Source organism: Hyla sarda, chromosome 3 (assembly GCF_029499605.1).
Source record: "Hyla sarda isolate aHylSar1 chromosome 3, aHylSar1.hap1, whole genome shotgun sequence".
Taxonomy (NCBI): domain Eukaryota; kingdom Metazoa; phylum Chordata; class Amphibia; order Anura; family Hylidae; genus Hyla; species Hyla sarda.
Window position 1 is genome coordinate 309,792,997 of NC_079191.1, and position 23,206 is coordinate 309,816,202.

At 46.9% G+C, this 23,206-nt stretch overlaps 1 protein-coding gene across 2 annotated transcripts in view; it reads left to right on the forward strand.

Annotated features, from left to right (window-relative positions):
- FAM120B (family with sequence similarity 120B) overlaps nt 1–23,206 on the forward strand; it is a 305,127-nt gene that overhangs the window by 218,979 nt on the left and 62,942 nt on the right. The window contains exon 14 of one of the 2 annotated variants that reach the window (XR_008891441.1): nt 8,189–8,320. The gene's annotated coding sequence lies outside the window, so the exon portion shown is untranslated. Of the gene's footprint in view, nt 1–8,188; nt 8,743–23,206 lie in introns of those variants that run through there. The other variant, XR_008891440.1, reaches the window with a different exon arrangement.

The window sequence follows — 23,206 nt, forward strand, 5'->3', positions numbered from 1 at the left end:
TACTTATCATTCTGATTCCGAGATTGTTTTTTCGTGACATATTCTACTCTAACATGGTGGTAAATTTCTGTGGTAACTTGCATCCTTTCTTGGTGAAAAATCCCCAAATTTGATGAAAAAATTGAAAATTTAGCATTTTTCTAACTTTGAAGCTCTCTGCTTGTAAGGAAAATTGATATTCCAAATAATTTTTTTTTGATTTACATATTCAATATGTCTACTTTATGTTTGCATCATAAAGTTGACATGTTTTTACTTTTGGAAGACACCAGAGGGCTTCAAAGTTCAGCAGCAATTTTCCAATTTTTCACAAAGTTTTCAAACTCACTATTTTTCAGGGACCAGTTCAGGTTTGAAGTGGATTTGAAGGGTCTTCATATTAGAAATACCACACAAATGACCCCATTATAAAAACTGCAACCCCCAAAGTATTCAAAATGACATTCAGTCAGTGTTTTAACCCTTTAGGTGTTTCACAGGAATAGCAGCAAAGTGAAGGAGAAAATTCACAATCTTCATTTTTTACACTCGCATGTTCTTGTAGACCCAATTTTTTTATTTTTACAAGGGGTAAAAGGAGAAAATGTATACTTATATTTGTAGCCCAATTTCTCTCGAGTAAGCACATACCTCATATGTCTATGTAAATTGTTCGGCGGGTGCAGTAGAGGGCTCAGAAGCGAAGGAGCGACAAGGGGATTTTGGAGAGTACGTTTTTCTGAAATGGTTTTTGGGGGGCATGTTGCATTTAGGAAGCTCCTATGGTGCCAGAACAGCAAAAAAAAAAAACACATGGCATACCATTTTGGAAACTAGACCCCTTGGGGAACGTAACAAGGAATTAAGGGAGCCTTAATACCCCACAGAGGTTTCACGACTTTTGCATACGTAAAAAAAAAATGCTTTCACTAAAATGCGTGTCTCCCCCCAAATTTCACATTTTTGCAAGGGTTAATAGCAGAAAAGACCCCCCAAAAATTTGTAACCCCATCTCTTCTGAGTATGGGGGTACCCCATAAGTGGAGCTGAAGTGTACTGGAGGCGAACTACAATGCTCAGAAGAGAAGGAGTAACATTTGGCTTTTTGAGAGCAAATGTTGCTTGGGGGGCATGTCGCATTTAGGAAGCCCCTATGGTGCCAGGACAGCAAAAAAAAAAAACACATGCCATACCATTTTGGAAACTAGACCCCTTGGGGAACGTAATAAGGAATTAAGTGAGCCTTAATACCCCACAGGGGTTTCACGACTTTTGCATATGTAAAAAAAAAATATTTTTTTCACTAAAATGTGGGTTCCCCCCCCAAATTTCACATTTTTGCAAGGGTTAATAGCAGAAAAGACCCCCACAATTTGTAACCCCATCTCTTATGAGCATGGCAGTACCCCATAGGTGGAGCTGAAGTGCACTGCTGGCGAACTACAATTCTCAGAAGAGAAGAAGTCACATTTGCAAACTTTGCTGAAATGGGGGGGACATGTTGCATTTAGGAAGCCCCTATGGTGCCAGGACAGCAGAAAGCCCCCCACATGGCATACCATTTTAGAAACTAGACCCCTTGGGGAACAAAACAAGGAATTAAGTGAGCCTTAATACCCCACAGGGGTTTCACAATTTTTGCATATGTAAAAAAAAAAAAATTTCACTAAAAATGTATATTTTCACCAACATACCTTATTTTTGAATGATTATGGCTTGGCGGAGGCACAGCGGGTCTTTGGTATAGCGTGAAGTCAGTCAGGGGCCTTGAGCTTAATAGAGCCAGGATGTGGGACCCCCCCTCAAGGAGAATTAATGGGGGGGAGCATTGAGCCCTAAAATAGGGGAACACTATGGGGGACAACGGGCCGTAACTGGGGTACACAAGTGGGGTACAGAGGCCCGTAATATGTGGGTCAGAAAATTATAACTCATAATAAAACAGGATATGTGTCACGATGCCGGCTGGCAGGAGGTGGATCCTCTGTGCCAGAGAGGGATAGCGAGGACCGTGCTAGTGGACCGGTTCTAAGACACTACAGGTTTTCACCAGAGCCCGCCGCAAAGCGGGATGGTCTTGCTGCGGCGGTAGTGACCAGGTCGTATCCACTAGCAACGGCACACCTCTCTGGCTGCTGAAGATAGGCGAGGTACAAGGGAGTAGGCAGAAGCAAAGTCGGACGTAGCAGAAGGTCGGGGGCAGGCGGCAAGGTTCGTAGTCAGGGGAGATAGCAGAAGTTCTGGTACACAGGGTATAAACACACAAAGAACGCTTTCACTGGCACTAAGGCAACAAGATCCGGCAAGGGAGTGCAAGGGAGGAGACTAGATATAACCAGGGAACAGGTGGGAACCAATTAAGCTAATTGGGCCAGGCACCAATCATTGGTGCACTGGCCCTTTAAGTCTCAGGGAGCTGGCGCGCGCGCGCCCTAGAGAGCGGAGCCGCGCGCGCCAGCACATGACCGCAGGAGACGGGAACGGGTAAGTGACCTGGGATGCGATTCGCGAGCGGGCTCGTCCCGCTGTGCGAATCGCATCCCCAACGGCCATGGCAGAGCAGCGCTCCCGGTCAGCGCTGACCGGGGAGCTGCAGGGAGAAAGACGCCGTGAGCGCTCCGGGGAGGAGCGGGGACCCGGAGCGCTAGGCGTAACAGTACCCCCCCCCTTAGGTCTCCCCTTCTCTTTATCGGGTAACTGCCTCCCCTGGGATGAGGACACCGGGAAAGGATGGAGGGATTCCTCAACGGCAGGCAGAACCGCAGGAGTAGGAATGGGGAGAGAGGGCAGAGGGCGAGACCTGGCACGGGGCAGTGTGACACCAGGACGAGGGCCATGAGGGGACACAGAAGCTTGCCTGATGGAACTGGGAGGGGGGGAGGGGCATTTCCTGTGGCAGGCAGAGTCCTTAATGACCTTAGGGGGAACGGATACAGGAGGAACCACAGAGTTACGGCAAGGGTTACTGGGAACCGGTTTTAGACAGTTCTTGGCACAAGAGGACCCCCAACTCTTGATCTCCCCAGTGGACCAATCCAGGGTTGGGGAATGAAGTTGAAGCCAGGGAAGTCCAAGGAGAATTTCCGAGGTGCAATTGGGGAGGACCAAAAGTTCAATCCTCTCGTGATGAGATCCGATGCTCATAAGAAGGGGCTCCGTGCGGAAACGTATGGTACAGTCCAACCTGGCTCCGTTGACCGCGGAAATGTGGAGTGGCTTGACAAGACGGGTCACCGGAATATGGAATTTATTCACAAAGGACTCCCGAATAAAATTCCCAGAAGCTCCAGAGTCCAGACAGGCCACGGCTGAGAGGGGAGAGCTGGCTGAAGTGGAAATCCGAACAGGTACCGTGAGACGTGGAGAAGAAGACTTGGCATCAAGAGACGCCACACCCACGAGAGCTGAGTGCGAGCGTGCGTTTCCCAGACGTGGAGGACGGATTGGGCAATCCACCAAAAAATGTTCAGTACTGGCACAGTACAGACAAAGATTCTCTTCCTTACGGCGATTCCTCTCTTCCAGGGTCAGGCGAGACCGATCCACTTGCATGGCCTCCTCGGCGGGAGGCCTAGGCGCAGATTGCAGTGGAGACTGTGGGAGAGGTGTCCAGAGATCTAAGTCTTTTTCCTGGCGGAGCTCTTGATGCCTCTCAGAAAAACGCATGTCAATGCGAGTGGCTAGATGAATGAGTTCATGCAGGTTAGCAGGAGTCTCTCGTGCGGCCAGAACATCTTTAATGTTGCTGGATAGGCCTTTTTTAAAGGTCGCGCAGAGAGCCTCATTATTCCAGGATAGTTCAGAAGCAAGAGTACGGAATTGTATGGCGTACTCGCCAACGGAGGAATTACCCTGGACCAGGTTCAGCAGGGCAGTCTCAGCAGAAGAGGCTCGGGCAGGTTCCTCAAAGACACTTCGAATTTCCGAGAAGAAGGAGTGTACAGAGGCAGTGACGGAGTCATTGCGGTCCCAGAGCGGTGTGGCCCATGACAGGGCTTTTCCAGACAGAAGGCTGACTACGAAAGCCACCTTAGACCTTTCAGTAGGAAACTGGTCCGACATCATCTCCAAGTGCAGGGAACATTGCGAAAGAAAGCCACGGCAAAACTTAGAGTCCCCATTAAATTTGTCCGGCAAGGACAGGCGGAGGCTAGGAGTGGCCACTCGCTGCGGAGGAGGTGCAGGAGCTGGCGGAGGAGATGATTGCTGATGAAGTTGCGACTGAAGTTGGTGCACAATGGTGGACATTTCCGACATCTGGTGGGTTAGATGGGCGATCTGTCGGGCTTGCTGGGCGACCACCGTGGTGATATCAGAGGCAACTGGCAGGGGAACCTCAGCGGGATCCATGGCCGGATCTACTGTCACGATGCCGGCTGGCAGGAGGTGGATCCTCTGTGCCAGAGAGGGATAGCGAGGACCGTGCTAGTGGACCGGTTCTAAGACACTACAGGTTTTCACCAGAGCCCGCCGCAAAGCGGGATGGTCTTGCTGCGGCGGTAGTGACCAGGTCGTATCCACTAGCAACGGCACACCTCTCTGGCTGCTGAAGATAGGCGAGGTACAAGGGAGTAGGCAGAAGCAAAGTCGGACGTAGCAGAAGGTCGGGGGCAGGCGGCAAGGTTCGTAGTCAGGGGAGATAGCAGAAGTTCTGGTACACAGGGTATAAACACACAAAGAACGCTTTCACTGGCACTAAGGCAACAAGATCCGGCAAGGGAGTGCAAGGGAGGAGACTAGATATAACCAGGGAACAGGTGGGAACCAATTAAGCTAATTGGGCCAGGCACCAATCATTGGTGCACTGGCCCTTTAAGTCTCAGGGAGCTGGCGCGCGCGCGCCCTAGAGAGCGGAGCCGCGCGCGCCAGCACATGACCGCAGGAGACGGGAACGGGTAAGTGACCTGGGATGCGATTCGCGAGCGGGCTCGTCCCGCTGTGCGAATCGCATCCCCAACGGCCATGGCAGAGCAGCGCTCCCGGTCAGCGCTGACCGGGGAGCTGCAGGGAGAAAGATGCCGTGAGCGCTCCGGGGAGGAGCGGGGACCCGGAGCGCTAGGCGTAACAATATGTTCCCAGAATGATGACCCAGAGGATAGCCAAAACTAAAAAAAAAATATGCCCGCCCCAAACCCTATGCTATGAGTCATCATTCTGGGAATGTGATGTGTGTGGCCGTCCCTAACCTGTTGCCTCAAATGTGCACCCGCTCAGGTGGAGAGAGAGAGAGCGCTGCGCATTTGAGGCAACATAAAAAGTCCCCGATGAGAGTGACTCAGTGACCTATGACCCATTTTTTTGAAAGAAAAACCCAGAGGTCTTCAGGTTACTTTGATTTTTTTTTTCAGTTTTTTGGGCAATTTAGTGATTTATGGGGTTAAAATTTGGAATGTACTCTGGACTTGGTACATTGGTCAAATTATGGACAATTCAAAATGTAAAGGGAAAATTTAGGGCTCCATGGAAGTGTGATACTCCCTGAAGTAGCCTATGCAGAGGCCCGGATTATCTAGGCAAGTGTCGCACTGATGGATGGTGTCCTTCCGTATCCCCTTCCTGCGACACACTCTGCATTTTTTCTGGGATCGTCCCTTCTTTCCAGTGTGGGGGACCTCACCTGGAAAGTGTTGGCCGGCGCCTATAACTCCAGACCCTTGGGAAGTCCGGCCTGATCTTTCCCGGTCGCCAAAGATCAGGAACCTTAGGACTTCTTCTTGGTACTGGAGGAATGTCCCTGTGTTGCCAGCGTACTGGGATTGTACAAAAGCGTTGTACATGGCAACCTGTACCATGTAGACCGCAACTTTTTTGTACCATGCCCGTGTTTTCCGCATGGCGTTATATGGCTGGAGGACTTGATCTGAGAGATCAACTCCCCCCATATACCGATTGTAGTCCAGAATACAATCTGGCTTGAGGATCGGTCCCACGGTACCTCGTGCTGCCGTTCCCATGAATAGTGGTGAGTATAAGGACACCCCTCTTATCCTCATACTTCACCAACAACAGGTTATCATGGGTCAGGGCACGGGACTCACCCTTGGAAATAGGCGACTGGACCAAATTTAGAGGGAGGCCTCTCTGGTTCTTACACACGGTCCCACAAGCGGACGTGGATCTGGCGGAAAGGGATTTGAACAGAGGGATGCTGGTATAAAAGTTATCCACGTATACGTGGAAACCCTTATCCAGCAATGGGTGCAAAAGGTCCCAAACGATTTTCCCGCTAACACCCAGAGTGGGGGGACATTCTGGGGGTTCAATACGGGAATCTCGTCCCTCATATACTCTAAACTTGCAAGTGTACCCGGAGGTTCTCTCGCAGAGTTTGTAGAGTTTCACGCCATACCGCGCCCGCTTCGAGGGAATATACTGGCGGAGGATGAGTCTCATCTACCGAGGATGAGACTCATCTACCGAGAGGTCCCTGAGGAGTACGTAGGTCTCCAAAAATTTGGCCCCAAAGTGATCGTTGACTGGCCTCACTTTGTAAAGCCGGTCAAGGGCGGGATCACCTTGGGGCGGACATGCCGCATTATCTACATAATGCAGGCATTTCCGAATGGCCTCGTACTGCCTCCGTGTCATCGCCATACTGTAAAGCGGGGTATGGTATGGGACGTCCCCGCTCCAGTAATGACGAGCACTTGGTTTTTTGTCCAGGCCCATATGCAGCGTGAGGCCCCAAAATGTCCTCATTTCCGCTGCATCAATGGTGCGCCATTCATTGGACCTGGCCAAAAGCGAATCTGGGTGGTGGGCAATGAACTGCTGGGCATACAAGTTTGTTTGCTCCACCATGTGATTGACCAGGCTGTCACTGAAAAAAAAGGGAAGGGAAGTATGTAGTGTGTGGTGCTTAGTGTAAACTTACAGGGAAAAAAAAAAAGCTGCGGCTAAAAAAAAAAAAAAAAATGGGTGGCACTCGCAGCACCCTGAACCCCTAATAGGGCCCGGGATCAGGTGATAGTGGACCCTTGGGGATCTATTAGGGGGTCAGGGGGGGTTTACTTTATTTTTTACTTTTTTTGGGCACAGAATGCCTACCTTGCCCTGAATACTGCTCTCCCTGATCTAGGGGCTCCTTAGGGGGCTCTGATGGTGCAGAGGGGGGTCCCGGTCCTCTCGTGGCAGCTCTGCCCGCTGACTGAACTCAGCTAGCGCGCAGAGCAAATAAATGAGCCCTCATATAGCCCCGTATACGGGAAAAATATAAAAGTTTTTAGGGGTCAGAAGAGGACAAGTTTAAACACAATTTTCGAACAAAAAGTTATACTTTTTTAAAACAAGTAAAAAAAAATCAAACCTATATAAGTTCACTTTAATTGTATGGACCTACAGAATAAATATAAGGTCTAATTTTTACCAAAAAGGGCACTGCGTAGAATGGGAATCCCCCCATATTTACAAAATGACGTGTGTTTTTTTAAAAATTTTGCCTCACAAATATTTTTCTGGTTTTGCTGTAGATTTGGTGGTGAATTGATTGACAGTATTACAAAGTAAAATTGGTGGCGCAAAAAACAAGCCCTCATATGGGTCTGTAGGTGGAAAATTTGAGACAGTGATGGTACCAGGGGGTTAAAGTATGCGTTTTATTTAGTTTAATTGTATGCTTATCTTCTTTGTTGTGATTCTGCTTTGAATAGTATTTTACAGTAAATATATACAAATTTATAGCTCCTGAGCCTGCACCATGACAGTGCTGTAATATACAAGTAATATATGAGTATACTTTTAATATACTTATATGGTCCATAAGTTCGTAACAGACGTTAACGGTACCAAGGGGTTAAAGTATGCATTTCATTTAGTTAAATACACAAATTACCATAGTTAGCTCTGTGCAGATATTATAACTGCTATTAAATTTCATCTACAAAGCCTGCCTTATTGGGAAACCAGCTATACATTATAGTAATTCAAAATCGCCGCTGGGGACCCCTGTGATCTTTCACGCAGCACGCCCCCTCCCATAGGCTTGCATGGAGGGGGCGTGACGTCACACGGGGGCAGAGCCGTGATGTGACAATACTCCGGCCCTGTGATCGTCAGTCATCAGACCCGCAGCGAATATGCTCCGGGGGCTGATGGTAACGGGGTGCTGCGTGAAAGATCACGGGGGTCCCCAGCAGTCCTTTGGATAGGGGATAAGATGTCTTGGCGCCGGAGTACCCCTTCATTGGAATCTGGTTTATTAATGTTGCAGAGGGAGAGACGAGGACTTCCAGAAGAGTTACATGTGCTGCAGGAACATGAGTCGCTGGACTATCTGGGAGTGAAGGTCACAAGAAAAATAAAGGAGTTTGCGCAATTAAATGTTAGGCCACAAATAGAAAAGGTAAAGAGTAAAATTCAAATCTGGAAGAAATTACCTATAAATATGGCAGAAAGAATTATGCTGGTAAAGATGATTATATTCCCGATGGTATTATACGTAATAAGGGCAGCACTGATATGGTTGGGGACACAACACTTTAAAAGTAGAGGTAGAGGCAAACAATTCAATATGGGGTAGGAAAGGGGTTCGCATGAAACAAGAGTTCCTGGCCCCCTCATTGGAAAATGGGGGACTGGGAATTCCAAATATGCATTTGTATTATATAGCGGCACAACTCGAATTTATGGTAACTGAGGATAAATCACTTAAAATGTTTTTGAATAAATGGGGAAGTAGGGGTGGCACTACGTTGGAATTAATTGAAAGTGGTAGATGTCTATATAAAGAGGTGAGCAGGATACCTGTTTGCAAAATCTCTATATATATATATATAAAACTCAATGGCCCTGATTTACTAAGAGTGAAGTGTTTATTCTGGAGTGATTTTAATATCACTTGTCTTTTTTTTCAGGCTTATTTACTATTCTGTCGCACATTTCGTTTTTTTGTGTCGCACTAGTCAATTGTGTCGCACAAACTCTGAGCCAAAGAAATTAGTTGTGTGAGTCAAAATGGTTTAGACTTGTTTGTTTAAAAAAATTTTCATGAATCAAAGTATTCAAGTGTTATAATTTTTCAAACATTACAACAATTATCCTTGTTTATCAGCTTGGGTGTTAAATTGATTTAAACCTATTATAGCAAATGTGTTAAAAAGAAAAACATATATAAACATTAACTATCACTAAAGCATTCAATATTTTATTCATAAAAGTGTTGAACTGTACAAAATGTTTTCAGGTTATAAAACAAGTTACTTTCACAAAAAACCCAATGGTAAACAGTCCCTTGTTAGAAATCCCTCCATTTTTCGAATTTCATTTGGCCTCTTAGCTGTCGGTTATTGTGTGAGGCAAACTCACACTTTTTCTCGAGTGATTTTTGAAGTACCCCCAGTATTTTTGTTTTTTGTCGGTAAAACGCCCATTTTTGCATAAAACACGTATATTTCAGAGTGAAAAAAACCCACTCCGATAACCGAGAAAAAGAGTCGTTTGGACTTTAGTAAATGAAGGCCAATGTGTGTGTGTGTGTGTGTGTGTCTATGTATGTTCCAGCATCACATCCAAAGGCTAAAGATATTAACATGAAACTTGGCACACATGTTACTTATATGTCAACAACAAACATAGGATAGGTGATTTAACCCTTACTCACCCCCATTTGCCAGGGTCATGGTTTTTGTTTAAAGTCCCATACAAGTCTATGGGAAATATATGTTACTGCATAACTTCCAAACGGCTGGAGATATTTCGATAATACTTGGTCACATATTACTTATATGTCAACTTAAAATATTGGATAGTTAATTTAACCCTTAACTACCCCCATTTGTGAGGGTCGGGATTTTTGGTTAAAGTCCCATTCAAATCAATGGCAAATGTATGTTCCCACTTAACCTCTGTACATCTGGAGATATTTCAATAATACCTGGTACACATATTACGGGTCGGGATATGAGGTTGGGATATGAGGATGGGATATGACCTTGAGATAGGAGGTCGAGATAGGAGGTCGGAATATGAGGATGGGATATGAGGTCAGGATAGGAGGTCGGGATAGGAGGATGGCATATGAGGTCAGGATATGAGGACAGGATATGAGGTTGAGATAGGAGGACAGGATAGGAGATCAGGATATGGGGACTGTATAGGAGGTCGGAATAGGAGGTCTGGATAGGAGGATGGGATATGAGGACAGGATATGAGGTTGAGATAGGAGGATGGGATAGGAGGACGGGATATGAGATCGAGATAGTAGGTCAGGATATGAGTACGGGATAGGAGTACGGGATATGAGGTCGAGATATGATGACGGAATAGGAGGTCAGGATATGAGGTCGAGATATGATGACGGGGTTATGAGGACGGGATATGAGGATGGGATATGAGGTTGAGATGCGAGGACGGGATAAGGGGTTGGGATATGACAACAATATATGAGGACTGGATATGAAGACAAAAGCTTCCTCCTTTGTTGATTTTCCTCCCCAACAAGGATTAGGAAGGAAAAACCAGGCAACGCCGGGTACTCAGCTAGTGTTAAATAAAGTATGGAAATTCACAAGACGTTTAATTGGGATAAAAGGGAGTTTACAGTACACAATGTTATGGGAGAATGGGTATTTGCCAGAATTGGCTAAATTAAAAGAGTATGTCAATTGGGAATTAGGAGAGTGAATAATTTAATATATATATATATATATATATATATATATATATATATATATAAAAAACAAGGTGGTTTTGCAGCACTACTTAGCTTGATGAAAAAAATAGTCGGGTGCCAGCTCCAAATGAACTTGATCAAAGTCCCAAAATTAATCCATCCAAAGAAATGGTGCAGCACTCCATAAGTAAATCCAAGGTGCAAAAAAGATTTATTCACTTCACATCATAGCATAGCAACGTTTCAGATCACACAGGATCCTTTTTCAAGCTCGAAAAGCTTGAAAAAGGATCCTGTGTGATCTGAAACGTTGCTATGCTATGATGTGAAGTGAATAAATCTTTTTTGCACCTTGGATTTACTTATGGAGTGCTGCACCATTTCTTTGTATATATATATATATATATATATATATATATATATATATATATATATAAATAACTCAACGTGTGTGTGTGTTGTGTGTGTATGTATGTATGTATGTGTGTATGTTCCACAAAAACTTCCAAACGGCTAAAGAAATTAACATGAAACTTGGCACACATGTTACTTATATGTCAACACCAAACATAGGATAGGTAATTTAACCCTTACTCAGGGTTTTTGTTTAAAGTCCCATACAAGTCTATGGGAAATATATGTTATTGCATAACTTCCAAACGGCTGGAGATATTTCGGTAATACTTGGTCACATGTTACTTATATGTCCACTTAAAATATAGGATAGTTAATTTAACCCTTAACTACCCCCATTTGTGAGGGTCAGGGTTTTTGTTTAAAGTCCCATGCAAATCAAGGGGAAATGTATGTTCCCACATAACTTCCGTACGGCTGGAGATATTTCAATAATACCTGGTACACATATTACGGGTTGGGATAGGAGGTAGAGATATGAGGTCGGGATATGAGGGCAGCATATGAGGTCGGGATATGAGGATGGGATACGAGGTCGAGAAAGGAGGTCGAGATAGGAGGTCGGAATATGAGGATGGGATATGAGGTTGGGATAGGAGGTCGGGATAGGAGGATGGGATATGAGGTCGGGATATGAGGACGGGATATGAGTTCAAAATAGGAGGACGGGATAGGAAGTCAGGATATGGGGACTGGATATGAGGTCGGGATAGGAGGTCGAAATATGCGGTCAGGATATGAGGACAGGATATGAGGTTGAGATAGGAGGATGGGATAGGAGGTCGGGATATGAGTACGGGATAGGAGGTTGAGATATGAGGACTAAATAGGAGGTCAGGATATGAGGTCGAGATATGACGACGGGTTATGAGGACCGGATATGAGGTTGATATATGAGGACGGGATATGGGGTTGGGATATGACAACAATATATGAGGACAGGATATAAAGTCAAAAGCTTCCTCCTTTGTTGAATTTCCTCCCCAACAAGGATTAGGAAGGAAAAACCGGGCAACACCGGGTACTCAGCTAGTAGTAGATAATAATATAGTAGAATGGAATACACTGATTAGGGAATTTAATCTTAGACAGAACCAGCTCTTTCTGTATAACTCAGTAAGGAGTGCCTATGAGAAAGATAAAATGAACCCCAGATGGGGAATTAGTGAACACGAGTTTATGGATTATGTATTTAATATCCCCCCAACAACAAAAAAGCTACTGGGCAAGCTTAATAGGGAATTGGCAATAGACGTGTGCATAAGAAAAATTTTCGTTTCGTTTTGTATAAAATTTTCGGTTCGGTAATATTCTTGGTTTAGATTTTTCGGATACATTCGGTATTCGGGTGTTCGGTTTGATTTTTCGGATACATTCGGTATTCGGGTTTTTCCTTTTCTTTCAGATACATTTGGTATTCGGGTAAATATTTGTATTCTTTTTTGGACTTTAGCGATCCTAAAAAATTATGGAGATACCTTTTTTATTAAAAATTTTTAGGGTACCATAAAAAAAAATAATAAAAAAGATACAGTAGTGATGGAAAAAATTGTATCTAACGAAATGTATATTTTTATTATGAAATGTTTATTAATTTTTAAACAGGGATCAATTTATGTGAGCGGGTAAAGCACTAAAAATGTAGCCGTCAATAATAAAAATGTAGTGTGTGCGTGTTTCTCCCTTTTTTTTTTCCCCATTTTTAAGGTAGTACTATTACTCCCAGCATGGAACACACTGTTCCATGATGGGAGTAGTAGTTACCTGTACTAATTGACAGATCGCAGGGGTCCCTTGCGATCCTCTTATATAATGTATAGATGCGGGCGGCCGCTCTTCTATGGTCCCCTGCACTCACGTATATATACACATATTCATATTTCCCGCAGAGCTGTGATTGGCCAGATGGTTCCAGCCAATCACAGCTCTCTGTGAGAAATAGGAATATGTGTATATATACGGCCGTGCAGGGGACCATAGGAGAGCGGCCGCCGCATCTATACATTATGCAGGAGCATCACAGCGGGTGTCAGGAGTGATACCTGCAGTGATCTTTCCTTAACTACAAGTACTACTACTCCCAACATGGAGTACACCCTGTTCCATGCGGGATAGATCACAGCGGATGTCACTCCTCCTGACACCCGCTGCGATCCTCCTGATGTGAATGTCGGGATCAGCTGTTCTCAAGGCTACAGAGCCCGGAGAACAGCTGACGCTGAGTCGTAGGTATACATCATATATCTACCGCCCAGCAAGAACTTACAGTGAGCCTGCAATGTGTATACAGTATACACATTGCTTGCTCACTTAACCCTTTGCTGAGCTATGCGCTATACACTATATACAGCTTCTTACGTAGAAGGAATTAGTACCGGCACCAGTAACCTGTTTGAATGTCTCTTGTATGGAAGTGCTATCAGTGGGGAATAATCAGGTGTGCTCCTGCGGCTATGGTGCTCATGGTGCAAGCGTATAAGCCACTCCCCCCGCTCGTCTGTGAAACCGCTCTCCCGCTGTACCTGCTGCCGTGTTTTATCCTTTACAAATAAAGAAGACACTTTGGTTGGAATCCTGGTGAGTGCAGCGTATCATTTCTTTCATATGAGTATGGACTATATACAGCTATCTATAGATAGCTGTATATAGTGTATACAGAAGATGAAGTCCGCTTACTTCCCTCGAGTCCTGGGCAGGTTCGTGTAGCTCTGCCCCCTAGTGATGACGTCATCAGGGGCGGAGCTACAGACGGGATTCAGGCTAGTCTGAAGCTCTGTTCACATTGTCCGTTTTGAATAATGGGAACAGACCCTTCTGCCAGTGTCTACCCAGACAGGTAGACTCCAGCTGTTGCTAAACTACAACTCCCAGCATGCCTGTTTGCTCCCTGTTTGGGTAGACATTGCATCATGGGTGCTCTCCCCAGCGGACAGCGCCAAAAATGTCATAACCAATTTTTTGTGTTCTTTTTTCTTCTCGTTTCAGATCCGTGTATGCAGAGGATTACAGCGGATTCAATGGATTATGGCGAATTAATTTTTTTCTTTTAATAAAATGGTTAACGAGGGCTGTGGAGAAGTGTTTTTTAAAATAAAATAATTTTTCCAATGTGTTGTGTTTTTTTTAATTGAATTTTCAGGCTTAGAAGTGGAAGCCGGTCTTATTGACGGAATCCATTACTAAGCCAGGGCTTAGCGCTTGCCCCAAAAACAGCTAGCGCTAACCCCCAATTATTACCCCAGTACCCACCGCCACAGGGGTGCCGGGAAGAGCCGGTACCAACAGGCCCAGAGCATCAAAAATGGTGCTCCTGGGCCTAGGCGGTAACAAGCTGGCGTTATTTAGGCTGGGGAGGGCCAGTAACAATGGTCCTCGCCCACTCTGGTAATGTCATTCTGTTGCTGTTTGGTTGGTATTGTGCTGAGAATGAAAATACGGGGAACCCTATAAGTTTTTTTTATTTATTATTTAAATAATATTTAATTTTAAAAAAATAAAAAGACGCATAGGGTTCCCTGTATTTTCATTCTCAGCACAATATAAACTAAACAGCAACAGCCTGATGTTACCAGGGTGGGCGAGGACCATTGTTACTGGCCCTCCCCAGCCTAAATAACGCCAGCCTGTTACCGCCTAGGCCCAGGAGCGCCATTTTTGACGCCCGGAGCCTGTTGGTACCGGCTCTTCCCGGCACCCCTGTGGCGGTGGGTACTGGGGTAATAATTGGGGGTTAACACTAGCTGTTTTTGGGGCTAGCGCTAAGCCCTGGCTTAGTAATGGATTCCATCAATAAGACCGGCTTCCACTACTAAGCCTGAAAATTCAATAAAAAAAACACAACATATTGGAAAAATTGTTTTATTTTAAAAAACACTTCCCCACAGCCCTCGTTAACCATTTTATTAAAAGAAAAAAAATGAATCCGCCGTAATCCATCGAATCTGCCGTAATCCTCTGCATACACGGATCTGAAACGAGAAAAGAGAAAAATTGGTTATGACATTTTTGGCGCTGTCCGCTGGGGAGAGCACCCATGATGCAATGTCTACCCTAACAGGGAGCCACCAATTGGTGCAAAACTACAACTCCCAGCATGCCCAGACAGCCTGTGAACAAAGCTTCAGACTAGCCTGAATCCCGTCTGTAGCTCCCCCCCCTAATGACGTCATCACTAGGGATGGCGCTACACGGACCTGCCCGGGACTCGAGGGAAGTAAGCGGACTTCTTCTTCTTTATACACTATATACAGCTATCTATAGATAGCTGTATATAGTGTATACCGCCCAAAGGGTTAACCTACACTGTCCAGCAGTGTAAGTTAACTCTTTCCTTGCTGGGCTTGCGTATAGCGCACAGCTCAGCAAGGGGTTAAGTGAGCCAGCAATGTGTATACTGTATACACATTGCAGGCTCACTGTAAGTTGTTGCTGGGCAGTAGATATGCGATGTATACCTACGGCTCAGCGTCAGCTGTTCTCCCGGCTCTGTAGCCTTGAGAACAGCTGATCCCGACATTCACATCAGGAGGAATGCAGCGGGTGTCAGGAGGAGTGGCATCCGCTGTGATCTGTCCCTTACTGCAGGTACTACTACTCCCAACATGGAGCACACTCTGCTCCATGCCGGGAGCTGTAGTACCTGCATTAATAGACATATCGCAGCGAGTGTAACTTCTGACACCCACTGCGATCTGTCTATTAATGCAGGTACTACAGCTCCCAGCATGGAGCAGAGTGTACTCCATGTTGGGAGTAGTAGTACTTGTAGTTAAGGAAAGATCACTGCGGGTATCACTCCAGACACCCGCTGTGATGCTCCTGTATAATGTATGGATGCGGCGGACGCTCTCCTATGGTCCCCTGCACGGCCGTATATATACACATATTCCTATTTCTCACAGAGAGCTGTGATTGGTTGGAACCATCTGGCCAATCACAGCTCTGCGGGAAATATGAATAGGTGTGTATATATAAATATATATATATATATATATATATATATATATATATATATATATGTCAGTGCAGGGGACCATAGAAGAGCAGCCTCCTCATCTATACATTATACAAGAGGATCACAAGGGACCCTGGCGATCTGTCAATTAGTACAGGTAACTACTACTCCCATCATGGAACAGTGTGTTCCATGCTGGGAGTAGTAGTACTACCTAAACAATGTAAAAAAAAAAAAAAAAGTGAAAAACACGCACACAATAAATTTTTATTATTGTCGGCTAAATTTTTTGTGCTTTACCCACTCACATAAATTGATCCCTGTTTAAAAATTAATAAACATTTCATAATAAAAAGATACATTTCGTTAGATACAATTTTTTCCATCACTACTGTATCTTTTTTATTATTATTTATTTTTTTGTGCCGAAACGAATTGCACATGTCTATTGGTCAAAGCCTCCTTGGTAAGGAGAGGACCTAAAAGCAGAAAGAAATGGTTTGAGGAGGTGGGAAGTCTAGATGAAGTGGAGTGGGGGAAGTTTTCAAAAATATCAATAGATCCTTATTAAACATGAACCATTAAATATCACTGATAAAAATTGCGCACAGGTTGCCATATACACCTAAATTCCTATATAAAATCAGGAAAAGAGATGAACCTAACTGCCCTAAATGCCAAGAAACTGAAGCGGACTTATGACATATGCTATCGGGATGCCCTAAGATTAACAATTTTTGGGTTGCAATTTATGAAATAGTGGAACAAAAATTTTAAGTTAAAATACCTTTTGAAATGAAGACAGCAATTTTGGGTATAGGCCTATGGAGTGGGGTCAGGAATAATGTTATTTTAAAGATTTTTGGATTAGCAAAGATTTTGATACTTAGGAAGTGGTTTGCGCCGAATGGTCCATCTAAGAAGGAATGGGTTCATGAAGTAGAACAAATACAGAGATTTGAACTTATATATTATAAAGGAAAGAAAGTAGTCCCTAGAGTTCAAAGTGAATGGAGTATTTGGGAGCAGGAAACCTAGGTGGCTCGGGGTAGGGGTGGGGTGGGTTGGATGGGAGTATAGAGAGCAGTGGCGGATCCAGGGGGGGGCAATAGGGCAATTGCCCCCCCCCCCGAGATTGCTGTCTCCCCGCTCCCTAGCATGGTGGAGCCGAAGCTGTAAGCTCCGGCTCCACCATTCACTAACCTTACACACACGCTGTGCACAATGTGTGAGCTGCGGGGACGAGATCCACTAAAGGCCGGCGCGATGACGTCACACCATCGCGCCGGCGCCTGGAGGACCCGTCCCCGCGGCCTGCATACTTTGAGTAAGGGTATGCTCAGGGTCCAGGGGATTAGGGAAAGAGGATATGCGCCACTGTTAGGAGGAGGGCGGGGGGGGGGGGGGAGGCTCAGAGAAAAGGGAATATTTATTGAGGGTCTGCAGGGCAAAGCACAGGGGGCATTATATGTGAAGAGTACATGACAGGGGGGCCCCCTGTCCTGTGCCCTTCACATATAATGTCCCCTGTGCTGTGTTCCTCACATAATGCCCCCTGTGCTGTGCCACATATATAAATTATATGTGTGGGGCACAGGGGGCATTATATGTGTGTGGCATAGAACAGGGGGCATTATATAATTATATCATATAATGCCCCCCTGTGCTGTGCCACACATATAAATTATATGTGTGGGGCACAGCACAGGGGGCATTATATGTGTGGGGCACAGAACAGGGGGCATTATATCATATAATGCCCTCCTGTCCTGTGCCCCTCACATATAATGCTCCCTGTGCTGTGCCCCTCACATATAATGCCCCCTGTCCTGTGCCCTTCACATATAATGTCCCCTGTTCTGTGCCCCTCAGATAATGCCCACTGTGCTGTGCCACACATATAAATTATATGTGTGGGGCACAGCACAGGGGGCATCATATGCGTGGGGCACAGAACAGGGGGCATTATATCATATAATGCCGCCCTGTCCTGTGCCCCACACATATAATGCCCCATGTGCTGTGCCCCTCACATATAATGCCCCCTGTGCTGTGCCACACATATAAATTATATGTGAGGGGCACAGCACAGGGGGCATTATATGTGTGGGGCACAGCACAGGGGGGCATTATATGATAAAATGCCCCCCTGTCCTGTGCCCCTCCCATATAATGCCCCCTGTGCTGTGACCCTCACATATAATGCCCCCTGTGATGTGCCACACATATAAATTATATGTGTGGGGCACAGCACAGGGGGCATTATATGTGTGGGGCACAGCACAGGGGGGCATTATATGATATAATGCCCCCTGTTCTGTGCCCCACACTTATAATGCCCCCTGTGCTGTGCCCCTCCCATATATTGCCCCCTGTGTGCTGTTCCCCTCACATATATTGCCCCCTGTGCTGTGTCCCACACATATAATGCCCCCTGTGCTGTGCCCCTCACATATAATTCCCTCTGTGCTGTGCCCCTCACATATAATGCTCCTGTCATGTGCCCCTCACATATAATGCCCCCATTCTTTGCCCCTCACATATAATGCCCCCATCATGCACCCCTCATATATAATTCCCCCTGTGCTGTGCCCTTCACATATAATGCCCCCATCATGCGCCCCTCACATATAATGCCCCCTGTGCTGTGCCCCTCACATATAATGCCCCCATAATGCGCCCCTCACATATAATGCCCCCTGGGCTGTGCCCCTCACATATAATGTTCCTGTCATGTGCTCCAAACATATAATGCCCCCTGTGCTGTGCCCCTCACATATAATGCCCCCTGAGGGGACAGGACATGGGGCTTTATATGTGAAGGGCACAGCACAGGGGGCATTATATGTGAGGGGCGCATGATGGGGGCATTATATGTGAGGGGCACAGCACAGGGGGCATTATATGTGAAGGGCACAGCACAGGGGGCATTAAATGTGTGGGGCACATGACAGGAGCATTATATATGAGGGGCACAGCACAGAGGGCATTATTATGTGGGGGGAACAGGACGGGTCACATTATATGTAGGGGCACAAGATGGGGCATTATTACTATATGTGAAGGCACATAGTGTTTTGCCTTTCAGAAGTATAGTGTATATTATGAGGAATTTCTGGGGTGGTACGTTTTTTAGGGGCCACAATACATTACGGTATTTTACTCAGATGGTGCACTGCACAGCAAGTTATATTCAGAGAATGCACTGTGTGGTAGTATTAGATTTAGAGGGCACAGTGTGTGGTAGTATTATATACAGAGGGTACAGTGTGTGGTAGTATTATATTCAGTGGGTACAGTGTGTGATAGTATTATATTTAGAGGGTGCAGTGTGTGATAGTATTATATTTAGAGGGTGCAGTGTGTGATAGTATTATATTCAGAGGGTGCAGTGTTTGGTAGTATTAAATTTAGAGGGCACAGTGTGTGTGTTACGCCTAGCGCTCCGGGTCCCCGCTCCTCCCCGGAGCGCGTACGGCGTCTCTCTCTCCGCAGCGCCCCGGTCGGTCCCGCTGACCGGGAGCGCTGCACTGTCATGGCCGTCGGGGATGCGATTCGCACAGCGGGACGCGCCCGCTCGCGAATCGCATCCCAGGTCACTTACCCGTTCCCGTCCCCTGCTGTCATGTGCTGGCGCGCGCGGCTCCGCTCTCTAGGGCGCGCGCGCGCCAGCTCCCTGAGACTTAAAGGGCCAGTGCACCAATGATTGGTGCCTGGTCCAATTAGCTTAATTGGCTTCCACCTGCTCCCTGACTATATCTGATCTCTGCCCCTGCACTCCCCTGCCGGATCTTGTTGCCCTTGTGCCTAGTGAAAGCGTTTTGTGTGTCCAAAGCCTGTGTACCAGAACTTCTGCTATCCACCCTGACTACGAACCTTGCCGCCTGCCCCCGACCTTCTGCTACGTCCGACCTTGCTTCTGTCTACTCCCTTGTACCGCGCCTATCTTCAGCAGTCAGAGAGGTTGAGCCGTTGCTAGTGGATACGACCTGGTCACTACCGCCGCAGCAAGACCATCCCGCTTTGCGGCGGGCTCTGGTGAAAACCAGTAGTGACTTAGAACCGGTCCACTAGCACGGTCCTCGCCAATCCCTCTCTGGCACAGAGGATCCACCTCCTGCCAGCCGGCATCGTGACAGTAGATCCGGCCATGGATCCCGCTGAGGTTCCCCTGCCAGTTGCCTCTGACCTCACTACGCTGGTCGCCCAGCAAGCTCGACAGATCGCCCAACAAGAGCACCAGCTGTCGTACTTGACCACCATGACTCAGCAACTTCAGTCTGGAAAAGCCCTGTCATGGGCCACACCGCTCTGGGACCGCAATGACCCCGTCACTGCCTCTGTACACTCCTTCTTCTCGGAAATTCGAAGTGTCTTTGAGGAACCTGCCCGAGCCTCTTCTGCTGAGACTGCCCTGCTGAACCTGGTCCAGGGTAATTCTTCCGTTGGCGAGTACGCCATACAATTCCGTACTCTTGCTTCTGAACTATCCTGGAATAATGAGGCCCTCTGCGCGACCTTTAAAAAAGGCCTATCCAGCAACATTAAAGATGTTCTGGCCGCACGAGAAACTCCTGCTAACCTGCATGAACTCATTCATCTAGCCACTCGCATTGACATGCGTTTTTCTGAGAGGCATCAAGAGCTCCGCCAGGAAAAAGACTTAGATCTCTGGACACCTCTCCCACAGTCTCCATTGCAATCTGCGCCTAGGCCTCCCGCCGAGGAGGCCATGCAAGTGGATCGGTCTCGCCTGACCCTGGAAGAGAGGAATCGCCGTAAGGAAGAGAATCTTTGTCTGTACTGTGCCAGTACCGAACATTTTTTGGTGGATTGTCCTATCCGTCCTCCACGTCTGGGAAACGCACGCTCGCACCCAGCTCTTGTGGGTGTGGCGTCTCTTGATGCTAAGTCGGCTTCTCCACGTCTCACGGTGCCTGTACGGATTTCTACTTCAGCCAGCTCTTCCCTCTCAGCCGTGGCCTGCCTGGACTCTGGTGCCTCTGGGAATTTTATTCGGGAGTCCTTGGTGAATAAATTCCGCATCCCAGTGACCCGTCTTGTCAAGCCACTCCACATTTCCGCGGTCAACGGAGCCAGGTTGGATTGCACCGTGCGTTACCGCACGAAGCCCCTCCTAATGTGCATCGGAACTCATCACGAAAAAATTGAGTTTTTGGTCCTCTCCAATTGCACTTCCGAAATTCTCCTTGGACTACCCTGGCTTCAACACCATTCCCCAACCCTGGATTGGTCCACAGGGGAGATCAAGAGCTGGGGTACCTCTTGCTTCAAGGACTGCCTTAAACCGGTTCCCAGTACTCCCTGCCGTGACCCTGTGGTTCCTCCTGTATCCGGTCTCCCTAAGGTCGTTATGGACTCTGCCTGCCTTAAGAAGTGCCTCTCCCCCCCTCCCAGTCCAGTCAGGCAAGCCTCGGTGCCTCCTCATGGCCCTCGTCCTGGTGTCACACTGCCCCGTGCCAGGCCTCGCCCTCTGCCCTCCCTCCCCATTCCCACTCCTGCTGTTCTGCCTGCCGTTGAGGAATCCCTCCATCCTTTCCCGGTGTCCTCATCCCAGGGGAGGCAGTTACCGGACAAAGAGAAGGGGAGACCTAAGGGGGGGGGGTACTGTTACGCCTAGCGCTCCGGGTCCCCGCTCCTCCCCGGAGCGCGTACGGCGTCTCTCTCTCCGCAGCGCCCCGGTCGGTCCCGCTGACCGGGAGCGCTGCACTGTCATGGCCGTCGGGGATGCGATTCGCACAGCGGGACGCGCCCGCTCGCGAATCGCATCCCAGGTCACTTACCCGTTCCCGTCCCCTGCTGTCATGTGCTGGTGCGCGCGGCTCCGCTCTCTAGGGCGCGCGCGCGCCAGCTCCCTGAGACTTAAAGGGCCAGTGCACCAATGATTGGTGCCTGGTCCAATTAGCTTAATTGGCTTCCACCTGCTCCCTGACTATATCTGATCTCTGCCCCTGCACTCCCCTGCCGGATCTTGTTGCCCTTGTGCCTAGTGAAAGCGTTTTGTGTGTCCAAAGCCTGTGTACCAGAACTTCTGCTATCCACCCTGACTACGAACCTTGCCGCCTGCCCCCGACCTTCTGCTACGTCCGACCTTGCTTCTGTCTACTCCCTTGTACCGCGCCTATCTTCAGCAGTCAGAGAGGTTGAGCCGTTGCTAGTGGATACGACCTGGTCACTACCGCCGCAGCAAGACCATCCCGCTTTGCGGCGGGCTCTGGTGAAAACCAGTAGTGACTTAGAACCGGTCCACTAGCACGGTCCTCGCCAATCCCTCTCTGGCACAGAGGATCCACCTCCTGCCAGCCGGCATCGTGACAGTGTGGTAGTATTATATTCAGAGGGTGCAGTGCACAGCAAGTTATATTCAGAGAATGCACTGTGTGGTAGTATTAGATTTAGAGGGCACAGTGTGTGGTAGTATTATATTCAGTGGGTACAGTGTGTGATAGTATTATATTTAACGGGTGCAGTGTGTGATAGTATTATATTCAGAGGGAGCAGTGTTTGGTAGTATTAAATTTAGAGGGCACAGTGTGTGGTAGTATTATATTCAGAGGGTGCAGTGCACAGCAAGTTATATTCAGAGAATGCACTGTGTGGTAGTTTTAGATTTAGAGGGCACAGTGTGTGGTAGTATTATATTCAGTGGGTACAGTGTGTGATAGTATTATATTTAGAGGGTGCAGTGTATGATAGTATTATATTTAGACGGAGCAGTGTGTGATAGTATTATATTCAGAGGGTGCAGTGTTTGGTAGTATTAAATTTAGAGGGCATAGTGTGTGGTAGTATTATATTCAGAGGGTGCAGTGTGTGGTAGTATTATATTCAGAGAGTGCAGTGTGTGATAGTATTATATTTAGAGGGCACAGTGTGTGATAGTATTATATTCAGAGGGAGCAGTGTGTGATAGTATTATATTCAGTGGGTACAGTGTGTGGTAGTATTATATTCAGAGGGTGCAGTGTGTGGTAGTATTATATTCAGAGGGTGCAGTGTGTGGTAGTATTATATTCAGAGAGTGCAGTGTGTGGTAGTATTATATTTAGAGGGCACAGTGTGTGATAGTATTATATTCAGAGGGTGGAGTGTGTGATAGTATTATATTCAGAGGGTACAGTGTGTGGTAGTATTATATTTAGAGGGTACAGTGTGTTGTATATTCAGGGGGTACAGTGTGTCAAAATTATATTCAGAGGGTGTGTGCCAGTATTATATTCAAAGAATAC